The sequence below is a fragment of the Puma concolor genome, chromosome A1 (genome assembly GCF_028749965.1).
Source record: "Puma concolor isolate L17-30 chromosome A1, mPumCon1.1.hap2, whole genome shotgun sequence".
NCBI lineage: Eukaryota > Metazoa > Chordata > Mammalia > Carnivora > Felidae > Puma > Puma concolor.
In genome coordinates, this window is record NC_141667.1 from 67,487,148 (window position 1) to 67,512,742 (window position 25,595).

Genomic DNA, 25,595 nt, shown 5'->3' on the forward strand with positions numbered 1-25,595 from the left:
TGATGGGGGTGGGGAAAATTGGTGGAGGGATTGAGAAGGGCACTTGTTGGGATGAGCACTGGGTGTTTTATGTAAGTGATGAATCATGGTTATCTACTCCTGAAGCCAAGACTACACTGTTTGTTAGCTGACTTCACAAGAAATAAACACACAGACACCTACACACACACACACACACACACACACACACACACACACACACACACATCCTTTTATTCTTTGTCTATTATACCTACCTCCACCCCACCACCTTCAACTCTCTTCTTGAGAAAAATCTCCCTATGTGTTTTAGGTCCTGAAGCTGGTGCTTCCTGGAAGGGAATAGAAAGAAATACAGAGTCCTGTAAATCCCTTAGTCCCAAAGAAATTCTTTACATCTCCAGGAAAACTTGGAACCAGTGGTGGCAAGCTCTGCCAGGTTTTACAAACGAGTCACCTTAGCTCAATCCTTGGTCAGTATAAAAGATAACATGGATGTATACACAAACTATCATTGCAGTTCATGCTTTTCATAGCATGGAAGCATACAGAAGTTGCCACACACAAAAAAAGGCACTAGAGTGGAAGAGTTATTTCTCTGGATATTTATTTGCCTTTTGGGGGATCTCCATAATTGTACAGAGGTTATTTATTCTGGTGTATACTAATTCTTCGTAAAGACTGAGTTATTAAAAAGCCTTCAAAGTACTTTTTAATCTCTGAAGTACTCCACAGTGATAAATTTAAGATTAAGTTCTAACATCCTATTGAAATTACAATATTTGTTATAGGAAGAATTTTAAATTTGACAAAGGTCTTTATTTGTGAAAATGAAGATGCTCTCAAAGGATGCTTCACTATTATTGCTATTGTTAGCATAAAATCTACAAATACAGGAGCAGTGCTGTAAGTTATTGGTTTTCTCTGGGGAGGTTCTCTGTTCTTATTTAGCAGAATCTGAACTTATTCTTACTTTTCCCCCTCTGCTCTTAGTTTAGCTTCTGTTTCCATGTCTTTGCCACAAATGGAATGACTAACCAACTTATAGGGTGGCCGAGGAATCCTCTTCTTTCTCCCCTCTAGTTTATTTGGATTGTGAAGAAATGATAACCTGACTCTCCCTATCAACAAATTATCACCAGTAAGATGCACAAAAGACAGGCATACCATCCTTTTGAAGCTTTTACTCTTGGGAATGAACAGAGTCCCTGCATAACACATGTTCATTCTACTGGAGAACAATGACTCCCAGATATTGCAAATCCATGGACCAGTAACATGTCAAAAACTTGAGACTTGCCAACTTTGTATGTTGCCAAAAATCAAAAGCCACTCTAAACTACCATCTAATACCACCATCATTCCATAAACAAGAGGACTTTTTTGGCACAAAGGTAGGTAGGCATCTCTATATAATACATGGAAAAGGTAAATTTAACTTCATGGAGGAATTCACAGTTGTTCTTGTTTTTCCCATTTCTCCATTTACCAGTGGGAACTTCGGCATGGATGACGTTCTCTAGCAGAGTAACTGTGGATGTGGACTTCAGCCACATATACTGTGCTTGTATGTCTGACATTGGGCAAGTCATTTAGCCTCTGCTAGTATCTGTGTTCTCACAAAATAGGAATAGTTATACCCTCCTCATATGGTGGTCCTGGAAATAGGACAAGGTAATGCATAGAAAGGGCTTAATACAATGTCTCATGCAAATAGGTGCTCAGTAAATATTCGTGGTTGTTATTGCTGTTTTCCCCACCTAATTATCAGAAATAAGCCTCAAGAGTTACTTACAAGTGGATAAGTTTGGGGTGGAATTTGGAAACAAAAACTTAAAACATTCTGAAGAAATGACATCTCTCAAGATTTTGAGATTTCCAGATATTGAGCACTTTTTTATAAGCCACGAGCTGTCTCAAAGATGTTGTTAAAAATTATGCCGAGTAATCTTGTATGTAGAATTCACTTGAAAATATCAGATCATGCAAAAAGGTAATAATTCCTGCCTTTGTCCAAACCCTCCATTTAAAAAATGGAGGTGTAGGGGCACCTGGGTGGCTCAGTCGGTTAAGCGGCCAACTTCGGCTCAGGTCATGATTTCACAGTCCGTGAGTTCGAGCCCCGCGTTGGGCTCTGTGCTGACAGCTCAGAGCCTGGAGCCTGCTTCAGATTCTGTGTCTCCCTCTCTCTGACCCTCCCCCGTTCATGCTCTGTCTCTCTCTGTCTCAAAAATAAATTTTTTTTAATAAAAAATGGAGGTGTAGAGGCCCAGATCAAAATATCCTTTTAATGTCACATAGAGAGAAGTAGTAAAACCTAGACTAGAGGGTGGGTTTCCTCACACCCCACCATGCCCTCCCTAGGACTAGGAGATGTCCCTCACCACTGGCAAGAGAAGGGACAGCTGCCGGTGGGTTACGAGGGACCCCTATGTCCTCTCCTTCGGATCTTTGCTACTGGGCTCTGGGTCACTCTTCTGCTCTGCTGTGTGGTGTTGGATTGTTGTTCTTATGTCCTCTACTCTCCTTTATAGAGCTAACATTCAGCCAGAACTCCCTAGTACAGACAACCAGTTATTAAAATATTGGCATACTTCTGTATCAGGCCCCCACTGTCCTTGCTACCTGGTGCTGTCTCCCAGGACCCCACAACCCCCCCATGATTCAGCCTGTAAGGGGTAAGGACTGCCCTGCAGGGGCCCGGCACTGCTGCCACCTGGCATCTTGCAGGCATGTGTTCTAGATTCTGCTGACTGTGCCACACCAGTTGTTAAATATTTTTAGTATCTCTTCTGCCCTTTGGCAACCTGTTGGACTGAAACAATAAATCCACTTTTAGGGCCTGATAAGAGTGTGGATATCAACAGATAGCAAGGTGACAGGCAGCCATTGGATCTTACTCTCTCAGTAATTTTTAAAAATGATTCTGTGGGAGGGGCGCCTGGGTGGCTCAGTCGGTTAAGTGTCTGACTTCGACTCAGGTCATGATCTCACGGTTCATGAGTTCGAGCCCCATGTCGGGCTCTGTGCTGACAGCTCACAGCCTGGAGCCTGCTTCAGCTTCTGTGTCTCCCTTTCTCTCTGCCCCTTCCCTGCTTGCGCCCTCTCTCTCTCTCTCTCACACACACACACACACACACACACACACACACACACACACACAAATAAGTAAACATTTAAACAAAATTTTTTTTATGTTTTTTAATTTTTTAATTAAAAAAAAATTTTTTTTAATGTTTATTTATTTTTGAGACAGAGAGAGACAGAGCATGAACGGGGGAGGGGCAGAGAAAGAGGGAGACACAGAATTGGAAGCAGACTCCAGGCTCTGAGCTGTCAGCACAGAGCCTGACGCGGGGCTCGAACTCACAGACCGCGAGATCGTGACCTGAGCTGAAGTCGACGCTCAACCGACTGAGCCACCCAGGCGCCCCTAAACAAAACTTTTTTTTTTTTTAATGATTTTGTGGGAGGGGGTATTTGGCTGGCTCAGTGTGTGAAGCGTGTGACTCTTGATCTTGTGGTTGTGAGTTCGAGCCCCATATAGGGTGTAGAGATTACTTAAAAATAAAATCTAGGGGCGCCTGGGTGGCTCAGTCGGTTAAGGGTCCGACTTCAGCTCAGGTCATGATCTCGCAGTTCATGTGTTAGAGCCCCGCGTCGGGCTCTGTGCTGACAGCTCAGAGCCTGGAGCCTGCTTCACATTCTGTGTCTCCCTCTCTCTCTGCCCCTTCCCTGCTCATGCTGTGTCTCTCTCTGTCTCAAAAACAAATAAACATTTAAAAAAAATTAAAAAAAAAATAAAATCTTAAAAAATGATTCTGCGGAATAGTTCAACAGGGGTTCATGTTTTATTCTGTTTTCTACTGCCTTTGGGGTAAGACCTCTCTGGTTTGCCAGGATAAAGGAATTTTGTGAATTTTAAAGTGTACACTAGAGGGCAGTGGCCCCATATGTACACACCCGACAATTACCACTGTCTCCACATCTCTCTGCCTTTCTTTTGTGTGGGGGAGGAGGGGAGGAGTCTTCTCCACATCAGACAAACCATTTATGTCTGAAGTGTTTTATGAATACAAATCAGCTGCTTGGCAAGCATCCTGTCTGTCATTCCGTGTAGTTTCTTTTCCATCCTTCTTCCTATCACTTCTCAGTGGGGCTCTAACAATAGAGTTAGTTGTTCACATCTTAATGTCCTCTTTCTTTTTTAAAGACAAGGTTAAGGAAAGGTGGGAAATATACACCCCTAATTTGGGGGGAATAATGTTTCCTAGCTTTGCATCTTTCCATTTGCAAATGAAGTCATGAGTTAAGAATGAGGGAGAAAGGGCTCCTGGATGGCTCAATTGGTTAAGCGTCTGACTCTTGATTTCAGCTCAGGTCATGACCTCAGGGTTTGTGGGATTGAACCCACGTTGGCTCTGCACTGACAGCAGGGAGCCTGCTTGGAATTCTCTCTCTCTCTCTCTCTCTCTTTCTCTCTCTCTGCCCCTCCACCTCTCTCTTTCTCTCTCACAATAAAAAAACTTTTAAAAAAAGAATGAGGAAGAAGAAAAGTACAGTGAGTGAAGGGTTCTTGTATTCTGCATATGCAGAGGCAAAAATCATTTACCCAAGTCTACAGAGCTGCCCCCTGGGCCATGATCACTAAGGAGAATCATGTTTCAACTAACTCTGTTTACCTCTCTTTCAGCTCCTAAGTAGTAGGAGCCCTGCTTGCTGACAGAGGTGGAGCAGGTCTGTATGATAAAGAGAGGGGGCTGGGGGAGCAGCTTTAGAGACCATGCAGCCATGAGACTATGTGTTTGCAGAGTTCTGGAGTATTGAAGACAGAAGTTCCAATGACACTGAATCATGGCACGGAGTTCAAGAGGAAAGCAAAGGGACGCTGAGAAGTACATCAGTGTATTATTTATGAGTCTACTTAAGACGGAATCTGAGGAACCTAAATAAAGAGTTTGATTTACTTTAAATTACTTCTAGTCATCGTTTCTTTGAAAGGGATAACCTTGTGAACCTGGATTACGTGAGTCCCTAGATTTATAAAAGGGACATAGAATAAACATCCGGGGCTTGTTTCTGAATTAGTGAGATCTATAGCAGTTGTGTTCGTATACATACATATATATATTTTTTAAGCGTTTGAAGTGTTTGTTCACTATGTTTACTTTTAAGTACTTGTGGAAGATAAGATGCTTTTTTCGGATTCACCCAACCAGAGGCCTGGGTGGGAGAAAGGATACCCGGACCCTCATGACAGCCCGTGCTTTGCCCCACGGGGACGGGGGTTCCCTCTGCATTTCTCCTGCTGTTGCTAATATTTATTGAGCACTTACTGGACACCTTGTATTGTGTTCAGTACTATGCATAGGTTATCTTGCTTAATCCTCACAATAACCTTATGCCTTATGTATGGTTATGATCCCCGTTTACAGATGAGGAATTTGAGGGTTAGAGAGGTTGCCTGTGGTGAAACAGTGAGGATGCAGTGGACTGAGATTTGAACCCAGGTCTTCTGACTCTGCAGCATGAATTTGTGACCATCATTTATGTGCCCCCAGAGGAAGGAAGGATGCTGCAGGTGGTGCCATCACAAAATCCTCCCTTCTCCTGGCCAGACCTACAGGGCGTGCTGCTGTCTCACACACCCTGAACTGGGTAAAGGTTTCTGACCTTCTTCCTTCCAAGTACAGCACAGATAATCTGGCTGTTCTGGGGATAGACTGCACCATCTCTCTCTCTCTCTCTTTCTCTCTCTCTCTCTCTCTCTCTCTCACACACACACACACACATACACACACACACGCGAGCGCGCACATGCACACACACACATTCATTGGTTAGGTTTTCATGTGTCTGATTTTGTATAAGACATTGTCACTGGAGAGTAATTAAAACCCCTGGTGGATTTATGGTGGGGCCTCCTGACATGGTTGTGTAGTTATTTATACCTAGATGACAGGGAAGATTAGCATTAAATGCTGAGAGAAATGCACCTGCCACTGTGATGCAGTTACAGGCATCTATCAAAGATGCATTTGGAACGCAGGGGCCTCAGTCTAATTGCTGGGAATGGCACAGGCTTTCTTCAGCTAAACTTAAAGGCGGAGAGAAGAGGTAGTAGTGAGAGAGGTGGACCCTCACTTTAACTTGTCAGTAGATTCTTCGGGGGCAAAGGAGAATCTCTTCCCCAGTCCTGTGTCTCTTGGGTCTTTGAGGTAATTATCCTTGTGCCGTGGATAAGGGCCAAACTTGTCGCTAGAGACAGAAGCAGGCAGAAGGACTAACGGCTCCTACTATTGCTACTACTACTAATCGGTCACATTTGTTAAGTGTGTATGATGTGCTGGATATTTCTGAGAGGATCTTGCCTGGATCATCTCCTCTAAACCTTAGATGGCCAGCCCCTCCCCCGACCCTCTCCAGCCCTCCCCCAACTTGTTATCACTTATTGTGCCATTTGTTTCTCTGAAGGTTGGGGGAAGGCACTGCCTGCTTGTAAGAGTGGCATTCATATACACTCAAGAGGAAATAAACACTGCCAATTAATGAGGCAGAAAAGGATTAGCGGGTCCATGAAGTATGCATCAGTTTTACTTCTAAGAAGAATCATTTTGTTGTTAGATTGTATTCTGTGTTTACAGATGTCAGTGTAATGTGTTTCATGTTAAATATAATAATAATTAGTAGTAGTAGGGTTATAATAACCCAAATGTCAACTGCCTCTTTGTCCTTCAGCTTCAGGATCTGTCTGTGCTGTCTCTAATTTTGTCCTTATTGAAACTCTGAATTGGAACTCCGAGAAGAGGAATCTATGTTCACAAATGAATTGGTGAGCCGGCCCCCTGCCTGGCTCAGTCAGTAGAGCATGGGACTCTTGATCTTGGGGTTGTGGGTTTGAGCCCCAAGTTGAGTATAGAAATTGCTTAAAAATAAAATCTTACAAACAACAACAACAAATGAATTGGTGAGCAACATAGATTCTGTAAGGGATGAGGACATGGAGAGATTTGTGTCACATGTAAATCTCTCTTTCTCTCTCTCTCTCTCTCTCTTTCACACACACACACACACACACACACACACACACACACACACACACACTGTGCCCATACACACCTCTTCTTAAGCAAGGAGTTTAAGAGTCCATATTAGATACTTATGTCCTCTGGAGACCATCTCCATCCCAGATCTGAGGCTTTTCTCTCTATGTTCTACACCCTTTTCCCCAGCAGAGCCCTTGCCCACTCTTCTCTATGTCCTTCTCTTTCACAGGAGGGATGCAAATTCCTCTCCTAATACTATAAGTTGTAGTGTAGAAACCATCCTTTGTTACTAAACAGGTCCTTAGCATCTTACATTTCCACGCTTTGTGGTTTATCAAAGCATTCTTTTCAAAGAAACTCTGCAGGAAATTATATGTGAATAAAATTGTTTCATTATAGAAATAGGCCTTATTAAGGCAGAATTCTGAAATGAGGGACCATGTACAGAATCTTGACTCTAAATGGTCTGACATCCCCCACCCCAATTCAGATATCTTATGTTTAACAATAATTGAAGGGGTTCATTAACACGGGAATTTATGAAGATGACAGTATCAGGGATGACTGAATCCATACTCTCTAGTGAGAACCACAGAAAATTCATTGTAAACTTAATGTAGCACCATGGGGTGCCTGGCTGGCCCAGTCAGTAGAGCATGAAACTTTTGATCTCAGGGTCATGAGTTCAAGCCCCACATTGGGCATAGAACTTACTTAAAACAAAACAAAACAAAACTTAATATAGCACCAAAACTATACATCAATTATATATATTGACTTTTTTGAGAGAGAGAGAGAGAGAGAGAGAGAAAGTGAGCAAGTGTGGGGCAGAGGGAGAGGGAGAGAGAGAATCTTAAGCGGGCTCCATATCCAGCGTGAAGCCCAGCGTGGGGCTCAGTCTCACAATGGTGAGATCATGACCTAAACTGAACCGAAATCAAGAGTCAGATGCTTAACCAACTGAGCTACCCGGGTACTCCACATATAGTGATTTCTATTGTGTGTCCTAATTTCCCCTTTACCATGAAACCATATATAACCTTTAACCAGACAGTCCTGGTTCTGTTTCAGTTCTTCCGTATGCCTCATATTACTCTTATCCCTAGTTCTGATTCATAGTTAGATGTGAAAAATTCAAACCATATCACATTCAAACACATTTTCTCCAATTGTAACCACTAATGGCTTTAATCTAGACAAAACATCTAATTTACAGCCAAAGGTGTAAATGAAACCCTAATTCCTGTATTTGCTCATTGCCTTCCCCCTTCCCCCACGCCCCCACCTAGAATCATCTCAGGTTACCTTTTTACAATGCAGTCCAAATTCCTGGCTTTCACCATGGCTTTCTAGAGTTCAGGTACATTAAGATTATGTCTCTGTCAGAGCTTGTTGGCTAAAACCGTTTCCAGTGAATCCAAAAAGGTAACTGTAGTAACAGAGGGGTAAAACTATATCAGGGTTGGCTGTGGTTGGATAGTTTAAAATTCCTATGAAATTTAACTTTGGATTGGCTCCTTTTATAAGCAAATACAGGTTTACACTCTTGAAATTCTGCCTTCAAATGAATTAAACCCTGATTGGAATGGCATCATGTATTGTAATACTTTCCATCAAGTAAATGGCTTTTAGTTGTTCAATAAAATATGCAAGATTATCACTGAGATTTAAGTTTCTCTGGGCCCACAGCACTTGTGATTCTGGGCAATTGCCTAAGACAGCAACAAAAGACTTTGCAAAGGATGTCCAGGGAATCATATGAAAATAAGAATGGCTAATGTCTAGGAGGGGAAGAATTTTTATTTCAAACTTGGATTCAGGTGATTAAAAATATGTTTTGAAATATGTTTTGAGAGAAACTTAGACAACCAGGACAACCAGAATTTAATATACTTTTCCAGATAGATTACTGCCCTTACAACATGACAAAGGGGAGTTGTTCTTTAGAATTTGTGGCAAGAAGAAACCTCTTTTCTCTACCCACCCCCAACTTATTTATTTCAATGGGAGGTACAAAAAATGGTGCCAAAATCCTCTATGTAATAAACAGTCCTCAACTTTCATTTTCCTTTACTAATAAGCTAAGGAGGGAGGCTGAAATTAGGGAATTGAATATTTGTAAAATGGCAGTGCTGAATGACAGCTGCAGATTTGAATGGATTATATCAGCTGCCTTTAGATTCTCAGAAAGAAACAGAGGTAACACTATTGGTGCTGCTTATTTTCTTCATTATATTTTCTGTATCTTCTGAACTACCTAAAATCAGTACTTATGGCTTTTATAGTAGAGAAGGAAAAAAACTTAAAAATCTTAGTAGTAACCAGTATATGATTAAGTTTATATTTAAAAAAAAAATGCCCATACCAAAATGCAAATATTTGTACTGTAAATTTGTTCTTGTTCCACATCAACATTTTAGGCTTAGCAAGTAGATAACTCTCTCCTGTGTTTGGAATTGGGTTCAATGAGGTTCAGAGACTGCTTCAGAAAAGGCCCGGAGGGGGCACCTGGCTGGCTCAGTCAGTAGTAACTCTTGATCTCAGGGTCTTGTGAGTTCAAGCCCCACATTGGGTGTGGAGCCCACTCAAAAAAAAAAAAAAAAAAAAAAGAAAAGAAAAGAAATGCCCTGAGGTCCTGCAGAAACCAGCAGAGACCCCTGTTGCTCTCTCCCCTGCAACAGCCCAGAGACCACACCAGGCCAGAGTCTGGAATAATGGCATCAGTAATAGTGACAGTAATTAGGTCTTTTCATCATTCCTAATGCTTTCAAACCATTCCTGATCATTCTTGTTTGAGCTTCTGAATAACTCAAGAGTAGATGGCAGATGAGGCATCGGTATTCCTCACCCATACTGCAGCCCCATGGAGGTTTTTAAAACAGAGCGGATCACATTAATCTTCTGGTAAAGACTCATCAAAGGATCCCCAATGCATTAAGAATATGATTTAAACTCTTTACAAGAGGCCCTTCCGATTTGGCTAAGACAGCCTCTGTGACCTCACCTTTCCCACTTCCCTGTAGGAATAAGCTCTGGCCACACGGACTCCACATACAGCTCAGGATCCTCACTTGGTGCCCTTGTTCTGCAATGCTATTTATTCTTCATCCTGCTACCACTACTGCCACCTTCTACTGAGTACTGACTCCATTTTATCTATCTCAGCCTAGCTATCTCCTTCTTAAGGAGGCCTTACCTGACTGCCCTGTTTAAATCAGCATGTTCTGCCTCTCACCTGGTCTCTTCTATAGTAGTTACCTGTGGCTGCACGGTAAATCACCCCAAACTTTAATGGCTTAAACTTTAATGGCTTAAAACAGCAGGCATTTGTTGTCTCACACAGCTTCTGTGGGTCACTAATCCAAGTGTGGCGGGGCCGGGTGGGTCACCCTGGGCTGGGGTCATCTGAAGGCTCGACTGGGGCTGTGGGCTCTGCTTCCAGAGTGGCTCACTCACCTGTCTGCCAAGGCAGTGCTGGATGTTTTCTATTTCCAATTAATTGTTTATTTGCTTGTTTGTCTCTCCCTACTCATTTACTCTCTGTCCTCTGCACCAGACCAGTGCCTACTGCATTGTTGGTTCACAGTAAGTGTTTATTGAATGAATGGGAAACCCCTACCTTCTATCTCAGCTGATTGCTTAAAACAGGGGGTATAAATTGGGATTAAATGAACCTTGCTGGTTAATGTTGACTTCATCCAAGAAATTTTAATTGAATAATTGGATAGAGGTAAGAGGAGGTGATTTCCTCTTTATTTACTGAAACATTCTCATTTATTTCAGTTGGGAAACTTGTACAATTAAAATTCTTTTTCATAAATGATTTCCTTGATTTTTTTTAAGTGAAACTGTTCACAACAGATTTGTTATTTGTGTCCTTTTCTGTGGGATCATTTTACTTACAGTTGACTCTACAAAAACACAAGGTTGAACTACATGGGTTCATTTATACACAGATTGTTTTTTTTTTTTTTTTTTTTTTTGGTAAATACAGTATTACAGATGTATTTTCCCTTCCTCATGATTTTCTTAATAGCAATTTCTTTTCTCTAGCTTTCTTTCTTTCTTCTTTTTTTAAATGTTTATTTATTTTTGAGAGACAGAACATGAGCGGGGGAAGGGCAGAGAGAGAGGGAGACACAGAATCAGAAGGAGGCAGGCTCCAGGCTTTGAGCTGTCAGCACAGAGCCTGACGTGGGGCTCAAACCCACAAGTTGTGAGATCATGACCTGAGCCGAAGTCAGACGCTTAACCAACTGAGCCACCCAGGTGCCCCAGTCTAGCTTGCTTTCTTATAAAAATACAGTATATAATACATATAACATGCAAATATGTGTTTTCTGTAGGGCTTCCCATCAACATTAGGCTATTAGTAGTTAAGTTTTTGGAGAGTCAAAAGTTATCTACAGATTTTTAACTGTGTGAGGGTCAGTGCCCCTAACCCAAGGGTTGTTCAAGGGTCAGCTGTAGTTTTTTCAATCCCATCCATGAAAAGAAGTTTTAATGCAGAAATAATTCAAAAAAGTACTACCATCATATGAGAATCAGTAGGTAGAAGTGATTTAAAGGCAAACTACAATGGTTACTTGTTTACTTATGGGTTTTCTCCACTAGATGGTAAAGTTGGGGAAGCCACCGTTTTATGTTCTCTATATCCTTGCACTCACATATGGTGACTAAATCAGTAGCATCCACATCACCGATTTTGTTAGAAATGCAAATCTTGGGCTTCACTCCAAACCCTAGTGAATCAAAACCTACATTTTAACAAGTTCTCAGGTGATTCATATGCACATTAAAGTTTGAGAAGCACTGCTCTTTAATACATAACCTGGGGCTTCACATTTAAGAAAGCCTTTTTACTTAACAAAAATGGAGCATATGCTTTTCTGGAGTCAAGTCCAGGAATAAAAGTCCCCATCTTCTAATAATTGAGATGCTTCTAATTAAGATATTTTTATGTGTTCTAGGCGTCAACTACAAAACATCACTGTCCTTGGGTTTCCTAATGTGGCCTCAGCACCTGCCTGGTGCAGTTCCTCCTACATCCAGAAGGCTGAGCTCTGACTTAGGTTTTTACCTCACATTAGTAAACCAGTTTCGGTTCCCAAAACCAAAGTTTGATAATTGAGGTCAAAGTTATTAAAATTATGTGACCCTGAGAATAATTCTTTTCCATATTGTTTTTTTTGGAAAAAATTTCATATTTGCTTTATTTTAGAAAGAAACATTGGTTTTTAGAACTCGGCTATGAAAAGACATATTCTAGTTTAGTGTCTAGACTTCAGATTAAAAATAGACATTCTGTATTTTCAGATTTCAGTAGAAATGAGAATTGCTTATCATTCTTATTTTCTTTCCTTTATATTTTGCAGTTTCAGTTGCTCTGAGGGTTTTTCATGAAAACAGAGCAAAATGACTACTGAGCCACAAGTGTACAATCAAATATTGTTTCATGTCTCTCTCTGTGTGTGTGTGTGTGTGTGTGTGTGTGTGTGTGTGTGTGTTTTATTACGTGAGCTTTATGCCCAATGTGGGGCCTAAACTCACAACCCTGAGATCAAAAGTTGCATGCTTCTGCTGACTGAGTCAGCCAGGTGCCCCTGTGCTTTTTCTCTTAAATAAAAATTTAGCTTTAGAAAATGAGAGCAGTTGAATTTCCTAAAGCTGTTTATATAATTGTGTCAACTATGAAAGTACAGGATATTACATTAAAAATATTTGAGAAAGTGTCATTAGTGCTATATTCACACCCCACAGAGAAGCAAAAGGACTGACGTTCACGTCAAGCTTCCCGTCACGTTTCCAAAATCTGGCCAAATTATATTTAAGAGCAAGATCTCATCCATATACTGATTTGCCCACTGAGGTTTCATTCAGCAATATCCGCATGCCAGTGACTGGGCCCAGCCTTGGACTGCAAAGAGAAGGGTGTAATCTGTGAGGGAACTACCTTTTTTGAAGCAATAGTTTGGTCAGGGAACTCTGTTAATAATCAAACTAGTTACTGACTAGTGGAAAGTTTAAGATGTAAGCAGTATGCTTTCCTAATGCTAAAATAAACATGTATTTCTCCAGAAATATAAATATTTGGACTGAGTAGAGGCTTATAGGTTATCAGGCTTCTTTGCCAGTAAGTACTCTGTTCCTCCCAGACATTTACTTTTTTTTCTTTTTCTTTTTTTTTTTTTTGCAGTGACTCTGGTGCATTTTCTTAAATAGTCTTGTCTCGTGTACAATTTTATCACCATTGGAAAATCTGTTTCCTGACATGATTCTGAATTTGCATTTCTTTCATTTTCAATGTATTTCTCACTTAGGATCTATTGCCATATCTGCTATTGACATTCAGTTTTTTAAAGACAGCTTATGTGTGTATGTGCATGTGTGTGTATGTGTATATGTATTATTACATATTAAGTTTGGTCCACTTATGAATGTGGGTTTTTCTGGGAAGACAAGTACATGCATATAAAAATACAGAAAGCCAAGATATTGTGGGGTTTTTTTTTTGTATGTTTGTTTGTTTTTGAGAGAGAGGAGAGAGAGAGACAGAGACAGAGAGAGACAGAGAGAGACAGAGAGAGTGCACAAGCATGGGAGGGACAGAGGGACAGCAGGACAGAGGATCTGAAGTGGGCTCCACACTGACAGCAGAGAGCCTGATGCCAGGGTCGAACTCATGAACCATGAGATCTTACCCAAAGAGCCAAAGTCACATGCTTAACCGACTGAGGCACCCAGGCACCCCTGTGTTTTTGCAGAAGTTTATATGCCTTGTTAAACATGCTAGTGAGTCAAATTACAGAAGATTAGGAAACAAAATACTTAAGAAACAAGGATGTAGATATCTTCTGTTGGACATATGGAAGTGATGATGGTGATAATCTTGGTACTTTAATAGCCACGCTGCCATTCTGTACTGTTTAGAAAAGAAATGGGAAGGTCAGGACAAAATTATGCTGAGAAATGACTTTTGGGCCCCAAGTGGCCACTCTTTGAGTCAGGTTTGCCCTGGAATAGGCAAGGTATGAGGAACTTCTAGCCTGTCTTCTCCAAGTTTTGTAAGACGGAGGGGCCTGGTGATGCCTTTTATCATGATGTCCTGCAGTAGTTTAACCAGGAACCATGGTAAAGGATACTCAATAGTTCCTAGATCCAATGTGCTTGAAGCCTGTTGAATATCAGTATTTTGAAAGAATTCAGCCCTATGTTTAATTTTGAGTTTGGTCTCAGATTTGTTACATATAAAATTTAATTGAGGGGTGCCTGGGTGGCTCGGTCGGTTAAGTATCCGATTTCAGCTCAGGTCATGATCTCACCGTTCCCGAGTTCGAGCCCTACATCAGGCTCTGTACTGACAGCTCAGAGCCTGGAGCCTGTTTCAGATTCTGTGTCTCCTTCTCTGTCTGTCCCTCCCCTGCTTGTGCTCTGTCTCTCTCTCTTTCTCAAAAATAAATAAAGAAAAAAATTTTAATAAAAATTTTTTTTAAAATTTAATCAAATTGTATATGGAAGCAGAGATTAGTTTATTTCAAGTTGAATTTTGATTTGAAAAAGATAAGATGCAATCAACTCCCTTCTCTCTTCCCTTGCTCCAACGCAAAAAATGCTCATCCAATGACACATCATTCCCCAAAGTGTGGCCAGCATGCCACAGGTAGTAGGTAGGGTAATTCCAGTTGGTACCTCCACATGTTGCACATACGGTCATCAAATACAACTATACCACAGTAGAAAAATAGAATTTCATTTTAGTGCTCTTTCAGTCCTTCTGTTTATATCAAGAGAAAAGCCTCATTTTGGTGCATGGAGGTCTTTAATACCTCCCTAATTTTGCAAGCCCTCCTTATTTAAAAAAAATTTTTAAATGTGTATTTACTTTTAAGGGGGGGGGGGTAAGGGTAGAGAGAGAGGGAGACACAGAATCTGAAGCAGGCTCCAGGCTCTGAGCTGTCAGCACAGAGCCAGACGTGGGCCTCGAACTCATGAACTGCCAGATCATGACCTGAGCCAAAGGCAGACACTTCACCAACTGAGCCACCCAGGCACCCCTATAAGCCCTCCTTATAGGAAAGAGGCAGGCCCTAGGTTCAGAGCTTTGGATGGGTAACACTGTTTAGATAGAATTTATTTTTATAGTTGCCTTCTGCAAATGATAATTATTTTCTATCAATAATAGTATTATACAATTTTAATTTTATTATTTTTAAAGTAAGACCCAACATGGGGGTTGAACTCATGACCGGGAGATCAGGAATTGCATGCTCTACTGAATGAGCCAGCCAGGCGCCCCATAAATTTTTTATTTTATTTTATTTTTCAACGTTTATTTATTTTTGGGACAGAGAGAGACAGAGCATGAACGGGGGAGGAGCAGAGAGAGAGGGAGACACAGAATCAGAAACAGGCTCCAGGCTCTGAGCCATCAGCCCAGAGCCTGATGCGGGGCTCGAACTCACCGACCGCGAGATCGTGACCTGGCTGAAGTCGGACGCTTAACCGACTGCACCACCCAGGCGCCCCAAATTTTTTATTTTAAATAAATATTTAAAAATATAAATCTATGAATTAGAGAAAAGTAGTAAATATAATATAACACAGATGGTCCATGGTATGGCAAAAGTTACAAAGGTGATACATGGAAGACAGCCTTGTAAATACTTGTGTTCACATATCTATTGGGGTACTTACTAACTTTGTGATTTTGCAGAAATTATTTCATCTTTGAGTTTTTGTCATCTTCATCTCAAAATGGCAGTAACTTACCATTTATGTAAAGTACGTAGTCTAGTGCTTTAAAAAAATGAATGTACTAAAAACGTAGTCCCTCCCCAGCTAACTAAACTCTTCAGGACTTCATCATTTATATCTGATTTCCTTCACAGATCAATCTTGAGCCATCTCCCTACAGTGCGGTATCAATAATTGGAAATCATCTGGCCTCCACCTCTTCATAATTGATTTGCTTCCCTTTTGTCCTTGTATGATTTATAAAGCACTTAAGTCTCCTGATGCATCTGATGATATTTAAGCGATGTAACATCTGAAGTCTGTAAGACTGTAAAGATCAAAGCTGAAATTGTATTCTGATCAGGTTTTTCCTTTTGATATTCACAAAATGGCTCTGGAATTTCTGGGACATCTGGGTATTGTGAGGTCGCCAACTCCATAGTATGCCCTTCCCCGTTTGCATCTTCATGAGCCCATCGGCACTGGCATTGTTGAAGACATGTGGATTGCATGTACAATTTACATGGCCATATGCTACGATTCCATTTTTTTAATTCTATTTGTGGAATGAAGTTTTTATGGAAAACATTTTGCTACAGAGTTGTGAATGTACTTAGGAAGATTCATGTCGTACATCATGACAGCTCTTTCCCTATCATCACCACATGCACTCGCCTCCTTATTTGAAGTGCCTTCTTTAGCATCTGGCCATCTACATCCCTTTTTGGTGTGATCACTCATTAAACAACTGCCGGTACACCTGTATATATTTGAGTGATGGCACATCTGATTAAGTAGACATCCCTATTAGAGTGTCATATGCTCAAATAAATCTCCCAGTGTCCATTTTAATACAATGTAATAAACTCACTTTCCCAGCAAACTCAGAAATTGCAACCCAAGTCCCATGTGGACCCAAGAGTCTGTTAATTCCACATATGGCCAGTTCCCTGAAGGGAGATGTTTAAATACAGTTGTTGTTTTTTTTTTTTTTTTTTTTTTTTTTTTTTTTTTTAAGTGAGTTAGCTAACAGAAAATTTAATTCATATGCTAAAGTGTGTCAGGCAGCTGAGTTCCAGCATTCGGTTCATCATCATCTTGAATTGTGGGCTTAATCAAGTTCCTTCACTTAATGTGAATGTTTCCTGCTTTAAGGAAAATGCTCACCTTTTATTTCTTTTGGATAGTCCCCAGTGTTGTGAAACCTGATGAAAACAGCCAATGAAGTGAATCTAATTTGGGTGGTTGAACACGAGGAGGAATTAGGGAGGTTGCACAGTGTCGCTTTCATTAAAATAACTTTGTCCGAGAAGACGTTCTTATTAGACTTCTGCATCTGTTCCAGTGTTGTTTCCATTTTGCTTTGCTTAAGTTATAAAAGAATGTTATTAAAATGAAAACTTGGTTTTAGAAATACAGATATACATAGGACCAAGTCAGTGGGTTGGGCTGAGTGTTGTGTTAGCTGAAGGATTTTGTATGTCTGCCCCAGGATGGGAGAGCAGTTTGGTTTCCCCTCTTAGATACAAAGCCAGCACATAAAACGGAGTTCATTTGTGCAGAGCTGGGCAGCAGGTGTAATAAGATGATGCACTGTGTTTGTGTGACCCTGCCTTTAATGTCCCTGTAGTGGCTCATTCATTCATTTTCCAGATGTAAATTAAAAGTGGAGGTTGCAGATTAGATGTGCCAGGGCTCACATGGGCTGTGTGAAATGTAGTTTCTCTCACTCCAGAACATACTGGATCATGACAGAAATATTAACGAGCTCTAGGAGAACATGCAACTCTTATGAGAATTCATTTCCGTCAAGAATAGGTAGTTGGCTTTGCTAGCAGATGTGGCCTTTAAATTTATTTTTCCCTTGTTCTTATTATTTGTAATAGTTATTTTAATTCAGTTAGCAATACAAAGGAGTTTAAGCAATATTCTCAAGTTATCTGTATAGTCTTTCAATTTTGAATATGATTAATGTGAAGTAGATTCTCCTACTTATTAAAAGAAACATCTCTTGAGAGTCTACTTTGTGTCCAGCAGCGTCTGGGTACTTTGTAAGGAGAAATAATCCATTCATCCCAATCTTTTGCTGTCATTTAAAAAAAAAAAAAAAAAGGTCAAATGAAGAGCATTTGACCTCTCTGGATGCTATTAAGATTATTTACATAACAATTCAAACTAGACTTTCTAAACTGGCTTTGTGCCACAGAACTTAGTATTAAGTTGAACTGTTTAAAAATCATGCTGTTTACCATTTATGTTCTATGAACATTGTCAGTCCCATCAGGTTCAATCTAATACCTGTAAGTTGTTGAGCCCCCACTAGATAAATGACTGTGCTCAGTATATGGAGACTATGCAAATTCTACCAATAAAAGAGACAGAGCTTTGGGAACTACTGTTGAAGAAGAGCTCACTGATGTGGCTGTTGTTAGGAATTTGGGGATTTCCTAGCAGGGATGAGGATATGTGCATGAGAGCACGGCACTAAATTTGGGATTTATAATTTAACATCTTATAATCCTCACCTTAAAAGAACCTCATCCAGTAGTAAAAAATCACCAACTTTATTTGCGGAGAACATGAATACTAAATAGAGCTTATAATGCATTTCGTTAAAAAATCCTTTCTTGTTGCTTGAGAACAAAGCTCCTGGGCAGATTAAATCTGCAAACAGAGTATGCAAATCGGAGGCCAGAGTCCAAGGCCCGGAATGATCCAGATCCTTGGACGAGAAATGAGAAGGTCCTGCTGAACCTCAGCTGACCTGCCGAAATGAACATTGTGGCCCAGTGGAGCCCCAGCAAGGCTCTTTCTTGGTCCATATCACACTGGCAGCATGCTGTGCGGAGTTGAGCAAAACACCTCTCTCAGGTGAGACCGCAGTAATGGTGCTCGTGTGCCCCCTTTCTAGTACAAACACCTCAGGACTGGCAGGAAAATAGCATCCCCATAAAAATCTCTAAAACAGAGGGCTAAGTTCTCCAACCCTGACTCACAAGTCCAACCATATTGTAATTGGAAAAATGAGCTTTTGTATGCCTATCATTTTTAAAGGCCAATAAAGGCAAAGTGAAGCCCCATGACCTTTTGATTTTATTCTACCATTTTGCCTATAAAATGGCAGATTCTTATATGGGCCTCTCCAGGAGCTTTGAGAGAGCGTACAATATCTATTTTGAATTCAGATATCTTCTCGGACTATGATTTCCACTAAAGGATGCATGAAAAACACCCCAAAACAACAGGAACCTAAGAAAATAGCTGAGTGCTGATACTGCCCTGTGACTTCTGGATTAGGAGACACACTTCCACAGAGGAAGGTGCCCTGGGACATTCCTGTTATTTGCCTATTTCTCCTATGTCTCCAGCCCAGCTGCATACTCACCCACCAGGGTCAGAGAGGACAAAAACTCTTATGCCGGAATAGGAGCTCTAATTTCCTCAAACCCATTTTTCTTCCAGTGTGTAATTTGGCCCTCACAGACTTTGATGTTCCTTCTCTATGCTTTTATTTTTCATTTTTCATTATTGAGAGAGAGAAAGAGAGAGAATGAGTGGGGGAGAGGCAGAGAGGAGGGAGAGAGAGAATCCCAATCAGGCATGATGCTGTTAGCTGAGAGCCCAACTCGGGCTCAGTCCCATAAACTGTGAGATCATGACCTGAGCTGAAATCAAGAGTCAGATGTTTAGTCGACTGAGCCACCCAGGCACCCCAACACTGGCCTTCTTTTTTTTAATTATTATTTTTTTAATGTTTATTTATTTTTGAGAGAGAGACAAAGTGTGAGCAGGGGAGGGGCAGAGAGAGAGGGAGACACAGGATCTGAAGCAGGCTCCAAGCTCTGAGCTGTCAGCACAGGTTCTAACTCACCTGAGCCAAAGTCAGACACTTAACCGACTGAGCCACCTAGGCGCTCCTGCTGGCCTTCTTATTAGTAACTCACTGCCTGTATTCCTTCCCTACAAAGCCTTTTTCACATGCTGTTCCGGTGACCTAAATAACTCTTTCTCCCGTTTTTTACCTAGTTAACTTCTGTACATCCTTTAGATCTTAGCCCACACATCTCTTCCTTAAAGAAGTGTTTTTTGACCTTCCCCTCTCCACTATTGTAGGCTAGATGTAGCTTTCATGTACTCTCGTGTTTCTATACTCCTGCCCTTCAGAGCACACACTGCAGCTTCTAATTTTGTGTTTCCTTTTTATGGTTAAGTAATGTAGCAGTAATCTGTTGCCACATATGCTGTGTGATAAAACACCACAAAATCTCAGTAGCACTCAACAGTAAGTGTTTATGGCTCATGTATTTGGGGTCAGCTGCAGGTTGGCAGGGCAACTGTTGATCTTGGTTGGAGAGGCTGGGCTAACCCATATATCTGAGGATGAGCTGGCTGACTGCTGATTGAAGACTGGGGCATCGGCTCCCTGTGTCTCTCATCCTCTAGAATGGCCCAGGCACGCTCTCATGTTAGTGGCAGATGTTCAGGAGGACACATGAAAGGCTCTTGAGGCAGCACAGGTACACCATTACCTCTGGCTCATTCTACTGGCTAAAGTAAGTCACGCGGACAAGTCCAGAATCAGAGTGGGAGGGCACTGCAAAGTTACAGACAAGGACATGTTGACAAGGAGTTGTGAAGGTTGGGGGCATCTTGGTGTCCTCCCACAATATGATTCTAGGATCAGTGGAAGGCAATGATGGTATCTCTTTTTATTCATCATTACGTCCCTAGTCCCTAACAAGATGCTTGGCACATAGTAGTTGATAAATATTTCTTGAATGAAGGCAAGGCTACATCTGAAAAGGCATCAATCTGACACTGTTGTCTCAAAAATCTGGAGGAATGATCACTTTTGAGGAGGTTACTGCCTTAAGAAAAGTAAAAGAAATTAGTTCAAAATTGTTTTCCATTTCTTGTTCTTCAAATTTCCAAATTCACCCAAATGACAGCTGTTTGCATCTTGGGGCTAGCTTTTATTTCCCATGAGATACATTTCTCTCTCTTTACCCTTGTTGCCAGTAATGGAAGGTGTTTGAAAAATAATTTCAAATGAAAAGATTTAAACATGAGTTGTATGAAGAAAGACGGCAAAAACTTAATATTTGGGATATGAAGGAAAAACAGGGTAGCTTTTGTTAGTTTGGATAGTGGCCTGTGCACACTTCCTCATATGCCACGGACTTTCACAAAACAGACTCTGAAGGGCCAAGAGGAGGCTGACGGTGCATTCAAATGGCTTTGTTCCTAATAACTGGGAAAATAAGCCAAATATTTTGGTTAATTCAGGAATATGAAACCTAAAAAGATCCTGGGGGTATGAGACACAAACAGAAAGGAACTTGAGCTGGAAAGCAAAGATGGATTGGCATTGTAAAGAATATGGAACCTTAAAAGGGTTTCATATTTGGAGAGTGGTAAAGGCGCTGGGGAAGATGGGTTCACATGCTGTAAGGAAATTCTGTGCGAGTATGAGGATGATTTAACCGAACCATGTAACTGCGTACCTTTAATAAAGAAAAGCATTCTTTGATTCTGTCTTCATTTAAGAAATAATACCTCTTTTCTCCAGGGGTGATTTACGAAATACTTGATACCAGGGTACAGCCACAGTAATGGAGGAAGGTCCAAGAGTCCTTGATTGTGCCAGCTGTTAGTCTGATGGCAGCTGAACTATAGAAAGTTCTGGGAGTTTCTGGAGATAGGAATTGGGGTAGCCTGGGCAGTGACTGGTTAGGGAGTGGGCACCCTCTGATTTGGGTCGATGGTTATTTACCAACTGGACCCAAACTGCTTTTGTTCTCTAATATTAACACAGCCATTAGATAGTGGTAATGGTTGTGCAACTCTGCAGATATACTGAGAATCACTGAAATGTACACATTAAAAAGTGAATTTTATGTTCTGTGGATTATATCTCAACAAAGCATATAAAAGTATCTAAAAAAAAGATTTACTTGTGCAATGATATGATCGAAAGCTGTATTTTGGAGAAAAATAGCTGGGCTAGAATATGCAGAATGATTTGGAGTTGAGTCATATTGCTAAGTTATAGTTACTAAAATATAAAGAGACAAGGCCTGGAAGATGCTGCTAACAGTACAAATGGAGACCAAGTGGAGAGAAAGGCCTAAATGACTGGCAGAGGAGATGACGGAGGAGGGGGCTGAAAATGACTCCAATGTTTCTAGACTGGAAACTCTGATTCCACTAACAGAAATTTGCAAGCTGAAATTAAAGCTGGTTTTTGGTGGAACATGACAAGCTCAGTTTTAGACAGGCTTTATGGTGGTGATGGCAAGACTTAATGAAAGTATCTGGTAGTTACCTGAAAAAACATTAACTGGAGCACAAGCAAGGGTCAAGGCTAGATTTGCTGATCACACAGCATTTGCTTGGAAGGGAGAGTTTGAGCTCATGTGTCAAATCATGCAGAACAACTGAGGAGGGCTGGGAGGGATAGGCAGGAGCCTGCTCCTCATGCCTTGGCTTGTTCCTGTGGGAGATCTCTTCCATAGCAGCCCATCCATTGGCACTTATGGACTCAAAGTCTGGGAATGACTTTCCCCGCCTGTGCCCGAGATCTTCCTTCTTCACCCATCAGCTTGGTATGATGCCAAGTGAATTGCCTCTTTTGTCATTAGGTCTATGAGGCATATTAGATTAATTATTTCTCTACTCCTTTTGGGCAACTCCTGTAGCATATTCTAGCTAAAAGAGAGTAATGGAATAATGCTGTTTTAGCCTCCCAAAGAGCCCTACAAATAACAGTGGCAGGCATTTGGAATTCATTTAATTTCAGCATGCTCTCCAATTTTACTACATCTATTTTCATGCATCTATTTAATATATATTTTTTTCCTTTTCCTCTCCAGGAGATTGACCATATGCAAGTACTCCTGGGAAGATTTAGCCTCCCCCCCACCCCCCGGCCTTTTTAAACTCCCTTGGATTTCCAAATCCCTAATCTCCACTGATTATATTTTCCTTTCTATGAAGAACCTGATATATTTTAAAGACATTTGGACAACAAATGAGTAAAGATTTGGAAAGATACTTTGAATATTTAAGGCAAGATGACATAGATACTTATTGGGCTCCAAAATATCTTATCAGACGGCAAAGAGGTTTTTGAAGCATCACATGATGCTTGCATAAGGCGGTGAATCTCAGCTAGGATTTCCCCACTAATAGTGTCAGGGGTGTCTATGCCAAACGATTCTGGGTTATTTGAATGCCTAGTCTGGGTGTGAGGCAGACCATGAATGCAGTTAAAGAGACAGACAAACACCACAAGGGTGCTTTCTTCTCTTGAGTTGCATTTGCCATTGGAAAAGGCTGGGTTTGTGTGTTCTATGTGTGAGATTTAATCTGGAAATAGTTTTCAAGTATTTCTTTTCTTAGCAGATTTTTAAACACAGACAAACCAAATTATCTACTGCATTCCATCTATTTCACAGCAGTAAGTCACTGGGTCTAAAAACAATGTGACTGATTTCATAAACAAAAAGGTGAGGACCCAGCATGACGAAACAGACTTCAAGTACCAGTTTAGGGAGAGATCCACCATGGTAACAACTCAGTTTCTAATCCTGGCCAAGAACGGATTCCAGGATAATTTGACTGAAGGAGCCTCGTGCAGGGAGAAAAAAAGCTCAGAAGTAGAAGTTAGGATTTTGGTTCAAGATCTCATCTGATAGTTCAGTAATAGTGAGACTTTGGGCAATAAGCTTGTCAAAAGTTCTCTCCCTGTGCTCTCTCAACATTTTCCTTCCTAGTCACTATTCAGTCCACACAAATCTAGTTTCTATCTCTCTCCACCATTCAATGAAATTGCTTCTCTCAAGGTCACCAGTAATCTCCAAAACCAAAGGACATGTCAGTCTGTTTCACTGAAAACCCCACCTATATCCTTGTCTCCTCTAGTATTTTTTTTTTCCTCTAGTATTTTGACACAAATCCAAGACATTGTGTCATTTCACACCTAAATATTTCAATATATAACTACACAAGGTAATGACTCTTTTTAAGGATAACCTTAAGACCATTAACACATCTAAAAAGTAACTTTTAAAATCATCAAATATCTGAAAAGTATTGTTTCTGAATGTCTCATAAATATCTTAATTTTTTACAGTCAGGTTGTTTGACTCAAGATCCCAATGAGGACCACGCATTATAATTGGCTGATATGTCTATAGGTTTCCCCTTCCATTAATATTTTACTCGTTCACTTGTGTTTTTTCCCCTTGCAATTTATTTGAAGAACCCAGATTGTTTGTCCTGTAGAGTCTGGATTTCACTGATTGCACCCTGTGGTTAATTTAACATGTTTCCTCATGTTAAACACTGCTGAGATGTCTTCATAGGTGTATTCTTCCATCAGAAGTCGTGTGTGTGGTGGTGTTATGTCGTTTTGTGATGTTAGTAGATGTGCTTTATACCTAAATCTATCAATTCTTTAGTGGTTGTAAAATAGGGATATTCCATTTCAATCAATTCTTCACTTATTCACAGGATTACTTCTAGGGGACGCCTGGGTGGCTTAGTCGACTAAGGGTCCGACTCTTGATTTCAGCTCAGGTCATAATCCCAGGGTCGTGGGATTGAGCCCCATGTTCGGCTCTGCTCTGACAGTATGGAGCCTGCTTGGGATTCTCTCTCTTGTCTCTCTGCCCTCTACCCCAATCACGTGTGCACACACGTTTTTTTCTCTCTCTCTCAAAATAAGTAAAATAAAACATTAAAAAAAGGAATACTTCTATAAAGCAAGAACTTTCTTTTGTCTATTTTTTAGGTTGCCCAGTGGTAAAGTTTGTATAGGAATAGATTTACCTTTTAAAAATGTAAATTGGAACATGTCTCTGCCCCACTTAGTCTTCCTGTGGCATCTTCATGTACATAGAATGAAATCTATGGCCTACACATACTCTGCATGGTCTGTTTCCTCCATCATCTTTTTCATCATGTTCCTTCACACTACTTTTTCTCAATATTTAAAATTAAATAACAGACTTGAAGTTTATTGAAATTTATTGGAAAAGTCAAGTCCTTTCTTGCCCCTGAATTTTTGCGCTTGCTGCTCCCACTGCTTGGTCTTCTCCCACTTTCTGCCTAGTTGGTTCCTTCCTGACCTTCATGCTGAAATGTCATCTCCTCATTGAGACCATCTCTGATTGCTTCATTTAATGGGCCTGCTCTCCATCATCACAGCTCCTGTTTAATTCCTTGATAACACCCATCACAGGCTGTATTCTTTGTTTATAATCATTTTCCACCAAGCAAGGATTTTTTTCTGCCCCATATACTGCTAAATCCCAAGGCATAGCACCATGTCTGGCACATAGTGGATGTTTTTTTTTTGAATGAACACCACAAACTTGCTGACTCTGCATATCGTCATCTAGGTAAGTGGGATGCAGGGCGGAGCTAGGTGATTATAGGATTTCTTCCAGTTTTTTAATGTTGTTCTCTGAGGGCACGGAGACCAAGACAAAGACTGTCCAGTGCAATGCTCTCTGAATTCTTTATGTTGTGGCACCTGGAGCAAATGAGGTCTGTGATGGGACAGGCCATCAAAGCTGTCGGGAGGTTCCCAACCTGGGACTCAAGCCTGGCCCAGTGCCTGAGAGAAAAGCTGGCTTGGTGATTGAACAGGGGGGCCATAGGAGTTGGGTTATGGAGAGCATTTCTGGACTCAGGGGGGTGGGACAGTGGGGTAGGCTTAAAGATTTAGGGCAGGAAATTCTTTTGAGTGTATAGTTTGACTTTTATGACCCTCAAGGAATTAGGGGTTTGGGACTTCCTGAATCCCCACAGATCTGAAATCTCCCTTTCCCC

General features: G+C 40.9%; 1 protein-coding gene and 1 long non-coding RNA gene across 4 annotated transcripts in view; one reads left to right on the forward strand and one right to left on the reverse strand.

The window, feature by feature from the left end:
- Window positions 1–25,595, forward strand: part of MCC (MCC regulator of Wnt signaling pathway) — a 433,554-nt gene that overhangs the window by 124,512 nt on the left and 283,447 nt on the right. The window lies entirely within an intron of this gene.
- The window catches only part of LOC147584215 (uncharacterized), a 99,056-nt gene that overhangs the window by 66,878 nt on the left and 6,583 nt on the right, over window positions 1–25,595 (reverse strand). For both annotated transcript variants that reach the window (XR_015242466.1, XR_015242452.1), the window contains exons 3-4: window positions 16,926–17,124; window positions 8,331–8,454 (exon numbers count right to left, since the gene is read on the reverse strand). This is a non-coding gene — a long non-coding RNA (uncharacterized LOC147584215). The remainder of the gene's footprint in view (window positions 1–8,330; window positions 8,455–16,925; window positions 17,125–25,595) is intronic.